The following is a 9,629-nucleotide window of genomic DNA, read 5'->3' as shown; positions in this document are numbered from 1 at the left end:
TTTCATGAATTCAGATAATTCCACTGGCTTTGTTCGCGTATCTATAACTGCGATCTGAAAAAGGGTCGACATTCAGCACCACATTTGATCCAGAGTTTATTCCGAAAATAATTAAAAGCTGCAAAACACTCACGAAAATTCATTCTATTAACGAAACTATGCTATGGATAATCAAATTTTTTCGCAGTTACATATTAATATCCTGGAAATTATAAACTTTAAGGCTAAACTTATAATAATCATCTAGTAGCAAGTAGTGTTAAGAGTTAAATATTCAAAAAAGTACAGATATTTAGTAAGATAAAAAGTAATGTCCTTAGCAAATTATAACCTTTACCAAGGCTAAACTCTTATAAAAAGTATCTAGTAGCAAGCAGTATCAAAAGTCATAAGTATTCAAATATGTACAGATATTTAGGCAAGAAATGTAAAATTTCCACACCTAAAAACCTCAGTAGTTTATCTTAAGACTATAAAAATTTATCTTCAATCTAAACTTCCGGGACCTTAGGAAGTCCCTTGATTTATGAATTCAGGGTCTTCAACCAGACAAAACTGGAATTTAAACTATAATCAAGCAAAAATTGTAGAAAAATATGTATTTAATTCCTTCAATTTTACTAGTTAAAAAAAAAATATGCATTATCACTACGGCATCAGTATTAAAGTACTTTACCTATGTAATTACTTAACTAGTCAATTTTAAAATGAACGTAATTTTCATAAATAGCTTTTCTCGTCTAATCCTTTTAAACGGTTATTGCCGTAAACAAACCACCAATTTTAATGCGGAAAATGTTCTTGGTTACTGAGTGACGGAGAACCGGCAGTACCTGTCAAGAACTTAACAACAGCAGTCTTCAGCAGAAGTTCCAGTCATACTTACCGTGGATTAAACTTTGAAGTGATTTAGTGACATATGGATCTTATCATTTGCATCACGGTCATGTGTTACGCAAATATGGAATAATTCTATCAAGTTACCATTGGACCCGGACCTGCCAAAGGGGAACCCGCTTACCTATCTCCTAAATCACACTAAAAACAAGGTGAGAGAAAAGCTATTTTTTCTTTGTTTTTTAAACTGTCCAGATCTTTACTTTTATTCCTGCAGCTTTAATCGATGCTTATGTGATAAGTGTGTTATTACCGATACTTATCCAATTTATACGTACCTTACCTATACTTACCTTAAATATACGTGAATTACATACTCATTCATTCTTCGAGTTACTTTGTTTGATTGTATTTCATTAGTCAATTTACTATTTAATTGTATTTAATTCTGTTTGTTTTTACGCTCATTTTGACGTTTTGTTTACTGGGATAGAAATATACTTTACATTTTACTTGTTTACTTTTGGGCTGTTATTTCATTGGGGTAGTTGCGTCCGATTCTGTTCATACATGAAATCTTAAGATTTCCTCTTGTTCACTATTTCAGATGTGTTTGTATACTTTCGGATTCATTTCATTGGCCTCCGGATGATGCAGCCCAAGTACTCACTTCCTATCCTTATGGTTCACGTCAAGTGTTTGTTTGTCATTCAGAAGTTTATTTTTGTGGTTCGATGATATACATTACAATTAAATTCATTGTAACTTATACTTTATTATTTAATATATCCTATATTAACTTATAAATTTAATAAATTACCTTATCATTAAAATCTGTATAGAACTCATTTTTATACAAGGCGACCGTGACAGGATCTGGAAGTTGAGTGGGTGGCTGTGTTTCCCGGAGGTAAGTTTCGGGTTCATGGTGATAATTTGCATAAAATTTACTTTGTTACTTTTTGTGATTACTGTTTATACACTTCTACTTATATTAGTACTGCATTTTATTGTTTTACTGTGGTCTATTATTACTTATATATTAGTCAAGATGACTGAACTGAAGAGATTAATAACTTCTCGGAAGTTTGTAAGAAAGTCTGTTACGGAGTCGTTTGATCGACGTGATCAGTTCATCTTACTTGAAGCTTCAGATAAGCTAGCACTTGAGTCTAAGTTGACTGATAACATGGCACGTTTGAAGGAATTGGATCTTCAAATACAGGGTATAAAATGGAGTTCTGAAGAAAACGAAAGTGAACTGATGGAGGAATTGGAGGCCTGTGAAAATTATCAAGACAAACTACGTTCGTCTTTATTTAAGCTCCAATCACCTGTACCGACTACACCATCACCCCCAACTCCAGCTCTTCCCCTTTTGAAGAGACCAACGGCTCCTTTACCTCGATACTCTGGTCAAGAGAACGAAGATCTAACTAAATTTCTATCTCAATTTGAGGCAGTTATCAACAGGTATGAATACTCTGACTACGAAAAGCTTTTACTCCTAAAGCAGCAGATAACTGGAAGAGCCTTGGTTTTGATAGATTCCTTGGAGTCTCATAACCAAGGGTATAGTAAAGCAAAGGAGCTCTTAGAAAAGGCACTTGCTTCTCCAGACGTTCAGAAATTCAGCACCATCAAGCAGCTATCTGAGCTAAACTTGGACAAATGTGATGACCCATTTGAATATGTATCCAAAGTTAAAGGTATAATAGAGAATGTCCGTAAGTTGAATGTTACTATTGATTATATTTTGCAATACTTTGTGTGGACAGGTCTGAATGAGAAGTTCAGGGATTTACTGATAAATATTACTAACCATACATGGCCTTCAATGGAAGAGATTGGTGATAACTTCTTCACTGCCTGCACAAGATACAATCACCATAAGAAAAAAGGGAAAGTAACAGATCATTCTGTGGATATGGCAGTAAATGTGAACTTCACACCAGAGGGAACTAGTGGAGTTACTACTGCAAAATGTTATCCATGCTCCTTGTGTAGCACAGTCCAAGAAAAGGCTAGCCATAACATCAGAGATTGTACGAACTTTATTTCTCCTGTTTCCAAAGTTGAGAAATTGAAGAGTATCGATGGATGTACTAGATGTGGCCTGGCATCACATTCTACTGAAAAGTGCAGATACAAATTTAGAGATCGGTGTGTAAATTGCAAAGGTTTTCATTGGAATTACTTGTGCACTCGTCCAGGGGGAAATCAATCCAATGACATTGGTCAAAAGAATCTGGACCTTAACAAGAAAAAGTTCCATGAAAAAAACAAGGGCAAGAAAGACACAAAGGCTAAAACTCCTGCGGAAAGATCCCAGAATAACATCACTACTATTACAGAGGCTTTGAATAACTCAAGTGAGGGAGATACGATTCTTCCAACCTTCACGTGTAACATAAGTGGATTCAATGTGCGTTGTATGAAAGACAGTGGATGTCAATCCAATTTTATATCTGAAGAGTTGGCAAGCAGATTGAATCTACCAGTCATACGAGAGAGTGTTAAACTTACTGTGAATGGTATCAATGTCCCTAGAAGTTATGACACCAAAATTGTCGAGGTGGAAATGAAATTTGACAGGGATTCAAGAGTCATTTATGCATTGTGCCTTCCTAATATAAATATTACTTTGAATCTTCCCAAGTTGAACAGAGTTGTGAATGGATTTCTGTCAAAAGGATATAAATTGGCAGATACAGGACTTTTGGATGGTTCAGAAGATATTTCTGATATCCAGCTTATTTTGGGATCAAAATCCAGCTATTGCATACCTGAGACTGAAATTGTATTCGGAGAGAAATCTATATATTCAAGAACTCCTCATGGTGTAGTGTTAAAGGGAGCAACTGAGACTATTTTACATGATCTGCCTTATTTACCATATGCCCCTGGAGTCTCGTCGTCTTCCTACATTTCGATAACTAATAGAACCCCAGACTACCTGCCTTCAGAAGAAGCTAAGTTTTATCAAACCTCTAATATAGATTTTGGTAAAATCAAAAATAGAAATGAATCATTTGTTTTGGAAGGAGAGGATGATGAAGTCTGTGGGTTAGTTGATATTGATAAGGATGTACTTGATTCTGTTTGTGACCAAGCATTACATAGAGAGAATTCAATGTACTCTGAAACTGTTGAAATCCATACTCAGTTGGTCAATTACGTTTTAAAGAAAACTACAAGGAATAGTGAAGGGAGGCTGGTGATGCCATTACTCTGGAACCCTAGAGTTTCTCATCTTTTGGGACATAACTTCAATATATCAGAGAAAATACTGTCAAGCCTGCAAAGAAAATTGCAAGGAAATTTAGACGATAAACTGAAGCAGATAAATATGGTATTTAAGGAGCAAGCGGATGCTGGAATAATTGAGAGAATTGAAAATTTAGATCAATTCAAGAAGGAGCATCCAGAGTCCAGTTTCATGCCTTTTATGGGCATCTTTAAGCCTGATCGTGAGACCACAAAATGTAGGGTTGTGTTCCTATCCAATTTGAGTGACAAAGGAAGTATGAATCACAATCAAACTATGCATGCAGGTCCAACATTAAATCAGAAACTCTCCACTTCCATTATCAATTTGAGGTTCGGAAGCAAACTATGTTGCTTTGATATAAAGAAGGCATTCAACAATATAGGTCTTGAGGAAGTCGACCAAAATCGCCTTTGTTTTTTGTGGTTTAGAAATCTTGAAGAGGGAGATTTTTCAATTATTGGCTATAAGAATAGTAGACTTCCTTTTGGACTTAGATGTTCACCTGCATTATTAATGCTTGGATTATACAAGATATTGATACTGGATTCTACGAATGATTCTTTTCCATTGATGAAACTCAAGAGAACCATTTATCAGTTGTCTTATATGGACAACTGTGCATTTACGGCAGAAACGTCGGAGTGTTTGTTGTGGATGTATACAATGTTGGAGGATATTTTCAGTCCATATAAGTTTTCACTTCAGCAGTTTTTGTCTAATGACATGTCATTACAGAAAGAAATTGACAAAATTCAGGAAACAGAGACTCCAACAAAAAGTAAACTGCTGGGACTTGAGTGGGATCGAATGAGTGATACATTGTCTACAAAACCCATACAACTGGATATAAATTCATCAACAAAAAGAGAAGTTTTATCTACTATAGCTTCACAGTTCGATCTTCTTAATTTCAACGGACCTATACTGAATCGAGCCAGATTATTTCTACACAGATTGCAGTGTAGACCAGAACTAGATTGGGATGAAAAACTTACTGCTCCTTTGATCAATGAATGGAAGAATATCTGCAAGCAGGCCAATTCTGCACCTTCTGTAGAGTTCCCACGGAATTTTGGTGCTCGTACTGACAAATATAAATTGGTTGGGTTTGCTGATAGTAGTAAGGTTCTGTTTGGCACTGCAGTGTATCTGTATAACTTAAATACAAATAAGATCTACTTTATTTTAGCAAGAAATAAACTGGTGAGTAAACAATTGGAGTCAAAATCCATACCAAGCTTGGAATTGCAAGCTCTTGCATTAACCGTTGAAACTGTAAAGGATTTGAAGAATGAACTTTCAGGAATTGGTTGCATTGATCCTATTGAGATAGTTGGATGTGAAGTCTATTCTGACAGTTTGGTGGTACTGACCTGGCTGCAGTCTTACGCCTTGAAACTTGACAAACTACAAAAAAAGCAACCCTTTGTACTCAATAGGTTAGAGTATATCAATAAGCTGTGTGAGGATTCTTGTATGAAATTTTCTTTTGTGTCTGGAGAAGATAATCCAGCAGACTGCATCACCAGACCTTTATCCTTTAGGCAGCTGATGAAAACAAACTATATAACTGGTCCTAAGTTCATTACAGAGCGAAAGCAATGTGATCTGTAGTGACAGCACATTGTCTTTCATTATACCTGGATTATTTGAACCAAAACGAGTGCATGAAGTGGAGACAAATTGTGGTAGTGCTTGTTCACCTCCGCATGTGGGCTCGGAACATCTTTTCTCTTTTAATAGGGTTTCTAGTTTTGAGAAGGCTGTGAGAGTGCATGCGGTGGTGCTCAGGTTCTGCAGCATTTTGAAATCTAAGTTTAAAAATAAACATCCAGCTCTAGATCATTTTGAAGTTGAAGATGGAGGCTTTAACTTTTATGATGAAGCTTGTAGGCAGATTATAATCAGGGATCAACATATTCACTTCCCAGATGTCTTTGATTATTTTCACTCAAAACAGAAGCAGTTGAAGAATCTGCCTAACATTGTTGCACAGTTGAACTTGTTTCTTGATTCGGATGGCATGGTGAGGGTAAAGAGTAAATGCCGAAGATTGAAGGAAGTCCAACATCTTAACAAATTCAACTATCCTTTGCTAATATCGAAGGACAGTATATTGGTTCCTCTGATTATAAGGGAATTGCACGTGAAGCTCTCACATGCTGGTTGTTATCCTTTGTTGGCGGAACTTAGAAGAAACTTTTGGATTACCCATATATACTCGACTGTGAAGAAAGTTCTGTCAAACTGCATCACTTGTAAGAGAGTAAATGAGAGGGTAATTAAACTAAATCAAAGTCATTATCCAGAGTTCAGGATTAATCCTGAAAACGTACCGTACAGGCAGATTTTTATTGATCATATGGGTCCATTTAAAATAAAGAATGATCAAGGAAATACTGTCAAGGTATGGTTGTTATGTATTACGTGTCTGTGGTCTCGGGCTATTAACTTGAAAATTTGTATGGATTTAACTTCAGTGGAATTTATTAGAGCATTACAACTTCATACATATGAATTTGGCATTCCCTCCTTATGTCTGTCTGATTTGGGATCGCAGTTCGTTGCTGGTGCAAATCAGATCTCTAGTTTCCTCAGCGATTACGAGACAAATGCATATTTACAGGAACATGGAATTAAATCCTTTAAATTTGAACAATATTACAAGGGATGTAATCAACTCGGCTCGTTAGTAGAGTCTTGTGTGAAACTAACCAAGCGCTTATTATTTGGAGCAATACGCAATAATGTTCTTCCCCTTCGGGATTTTGATTTTATTGTTCACAAAACTATACTTGGTGAACAGAAGGCCAATTTCATTTAAAGAGTCTCTTAGGGACTCTTCAGGAGAGAGCATTCCAGAAATCATTACCCCGGAGATGTTGATTCATGGCAGAGAATTGGTTTCCATCAATATAATCCCTCAACTACAAGGCCCAACAGATCCCGATCCGGAATTCAATGCAGATCAGATTCCTTCATCATTACTGAAACTACAAAATGTACGACATAATCTCAGTAAAATATACAATGAAGAATTTATTGGGAATCTGATATATCAAGCCGTGAATAAAAAAGACCGATACAAGCCCGTTCAACATAAAGAACTTAAAGTTGGAGATATAGTACTTTTGAAGGAACTCTTAGCTAAACCCTGTAATTATCCAATGGGACGCATTAAGGAAATTATAACAAATATAAACAATGAAGTTACGGCTGTGAAAGTCTTTAAAGGGAAAACTGGAGAAATATTAAAACGGCACTCTAGTTCTATAATTCCTCTTTTGTCAGTCCCAGGCGATGATGAGAAGCAAGTGCCTACCAGACACTAATAATGTCATATTGTATCATCACGTCCTAAAAGAAAAGCAGCTATACAGGGTGCTGCCAAAATTCACCAAATTTTGGCTGAATCTGATTAGGGATTTTTCATTACTGTTAATATTGTTTTATTTGGATTCTTTTGGTTGGTTTTTATTTTTGGGTAATTTTCATGTAAATACATTTACATTATATACTTTTGATTTCATACTAAATCAAAATCTCTCCCCTGGAGTGTAGAAAAATATGTATTTAATTCCTTCAATTTTACTAGTTAAAAAAAAAATATGCATTATCACTACGGCATCAGTATTAAAGTACTTTACCTATGTAATTACTTAACTAGTCAATTTTAAAATGAACGTAATTTTCATAAATAGCTTTTCTCGTCTAATCCTTTTAAACGGTTATTGCCGTAAACAAACCACCAATTTTAATGCGGAAAATGTTTTCTTGGTTTACTGAGTGACGGAGAACCGGCAGTACCTGTCAAGAACTTAACAACAGCAGTCTTCAGCAGAAGTTCCAGTCATACTTACCGTGGATTAAACTTTGAAGTGATTTAGTGACATATGGATCTTATCATTTGCATCACGGTCATGTGTTACGCAAATATGGAATAATTCTATCAAGTTACCATTGGACCCGGACCTGCCAAAGGGGAACCCGCTTACCTATCTCCTAAATCACACTAAAAACAAGGTGAGAGAAAAGCTATTTTTTCTTTGTTTTTTAAACTGTCCAGATCTTTACTTTTATTCCTGCAGCTTTAATCGATGCTTATGTGATAAGTGTGTTATTACCGATACTTATCCAATTTATACGTACCTTACCTATACTTACCTTAAATATACGTGAATTACATACTCATTCATACTTCTAGTTACTTTGTTTGATTGTATTTCATTAGTCAATTTACTATTTAATTGTATTTAATTCTGTTTGTTTTTACGCTCATTTTGACGTTTTGTTTACTGGGATAGAAATATACTTTACATTTTACTTGTTTACTTTTGGGCTGTTATTTCATTGGGGTAGTTGCGTCCGATTCTGTTCATACATGAAATCTTAAGATTTCCTCTTGTTCACTATTTCAGATGTGTTTGTATACTTTCGGATTCATTTCATTGGCCTCCGGATGATGCAGCCCAAGTACTCACTTCCTATCCTTATGGTTCACGTCAAGTGTTTGTTTGTCATTCAGAAGTTTATTTTTGTGGTTCGATGATATACATTACAATTAAATTCATTGTAACTTATACTTTATTATTTAATATATCCTATATTAACTTATAAATTTAATAAATTACCTTATCATTAAAATCTGTATAGAATTCATTTTTATACAAAAATACATTAGTAAAAATATTTAGTATATATTCTATCTGTGTGTAGATGAAACTAGCACCATACATCATGGAAACTACAAATTTAATTTAAAGACTAAAAACCATAATTAAGCAAAAATACTTGAGAATAACTCAGTCTAACAAACTAGCACCATAAATCCTAGCAAACTTCATGACTAAAAACACACTAACAAATTTCCTCCAATGAACAACCAAAACCATAAATTATACACTAACAAAAGCAGAAATTATAAATAAAAAAATAACACTAAAAGTTGCATAAGGAACAACAAGTGTGCCACCACCCTAACTAACCAAAACAATCACTAATACCAACAACTCAATTTTCATAAAAGAAAAACTATCCGGATATTCTCGAAAATAATTAACCAAAACTCTGTATAACATTTCCAAAGAACACAATTACACTGAAAAACAAAGGGGGAACAAACCATATTACCCCAAAACAAGTATTACTTACACTGAAAACAGAAAACAGAAAAAAAACTTTCACAAGCTCAATCACAATACAACGTTTGCCGGTCATTGAAAGACTAACCCTGGGTTTCCAAACTGCTGCCCACGAAGGTACGCGTCGCCTGCCAAGGATGATCAGCCACGGGAACAAACTACTTCAGCCAAAGACAATCGTTACCGAAGAAGAACAGTCACTCCAGCACTTCTTTCAACGTGACGAGAATCATGTATTTGAAACTTTCGAATTCCCTTCGGCTTAATCATTTTCCCTTTCTCAGATTTTCTTTTATCGACTATCTCTTAATTCATTGAACATTTGTGATGAAGAGTATAAACCTTTATACGTCCAAACACGCTACATTTTTTTATTCGTT

At 35.0% G+C, this 9,629-nt stretch overlaps 2 long non-coding RNA genes across 2 annotated transcripts; both read left to right on the top strand.

The window, feature by feature from the left end:
- The first annotated feature begins 818 nt into the window (after positions 1-818).
- On the top strand, positions 819-1,606 carry LOC135201299 (uncharacterized). Its single transcript, XR_010311479.1, has 2 exons — positions 819-1,049; positions 1,445-1,606. It is a non-coding gene; the product is annotated as an uncharacterized LOC135201299 (long non-coding RNA).
- A 5,849-nt stretch (positions 1,607-7,455) lies between these two features.
- On the top strand, positions 7,456-8,688 carry LOC135201298 (uncharacterized). Its single transcript, XR_010311478.1, has 2 exons — positions 7,456-8,131; positions 8,527-8,688. It is a non-coding gene; the product is annotated as an uncharacterized LOC135201298 (long non-coding RNA).
- The last annotated feature ends 941 nt before the right edge of the window (positions 8,689-9,629 follow it).

Source organism: Macrobrachium nipponense, chromosome 28 (assembly GCF_015104395.2).
Source record: "Macrobrachium nipponense isolate FS-2020 chromosome 28, ASM1510439v2, whole genome shotgun sequence".
Classification (NCBI taxonomy): Eukaryota; Metazoa; Arthropoda; class Malacostraca; order Decapoda; family Palaemonidae; genus Macrobrachium; species Macrobrachium nipponense.
Note: the sequence above shows the minus strand (reverse complement) of the source record. Positions and strands in the feature narration are given on the sequence as shown.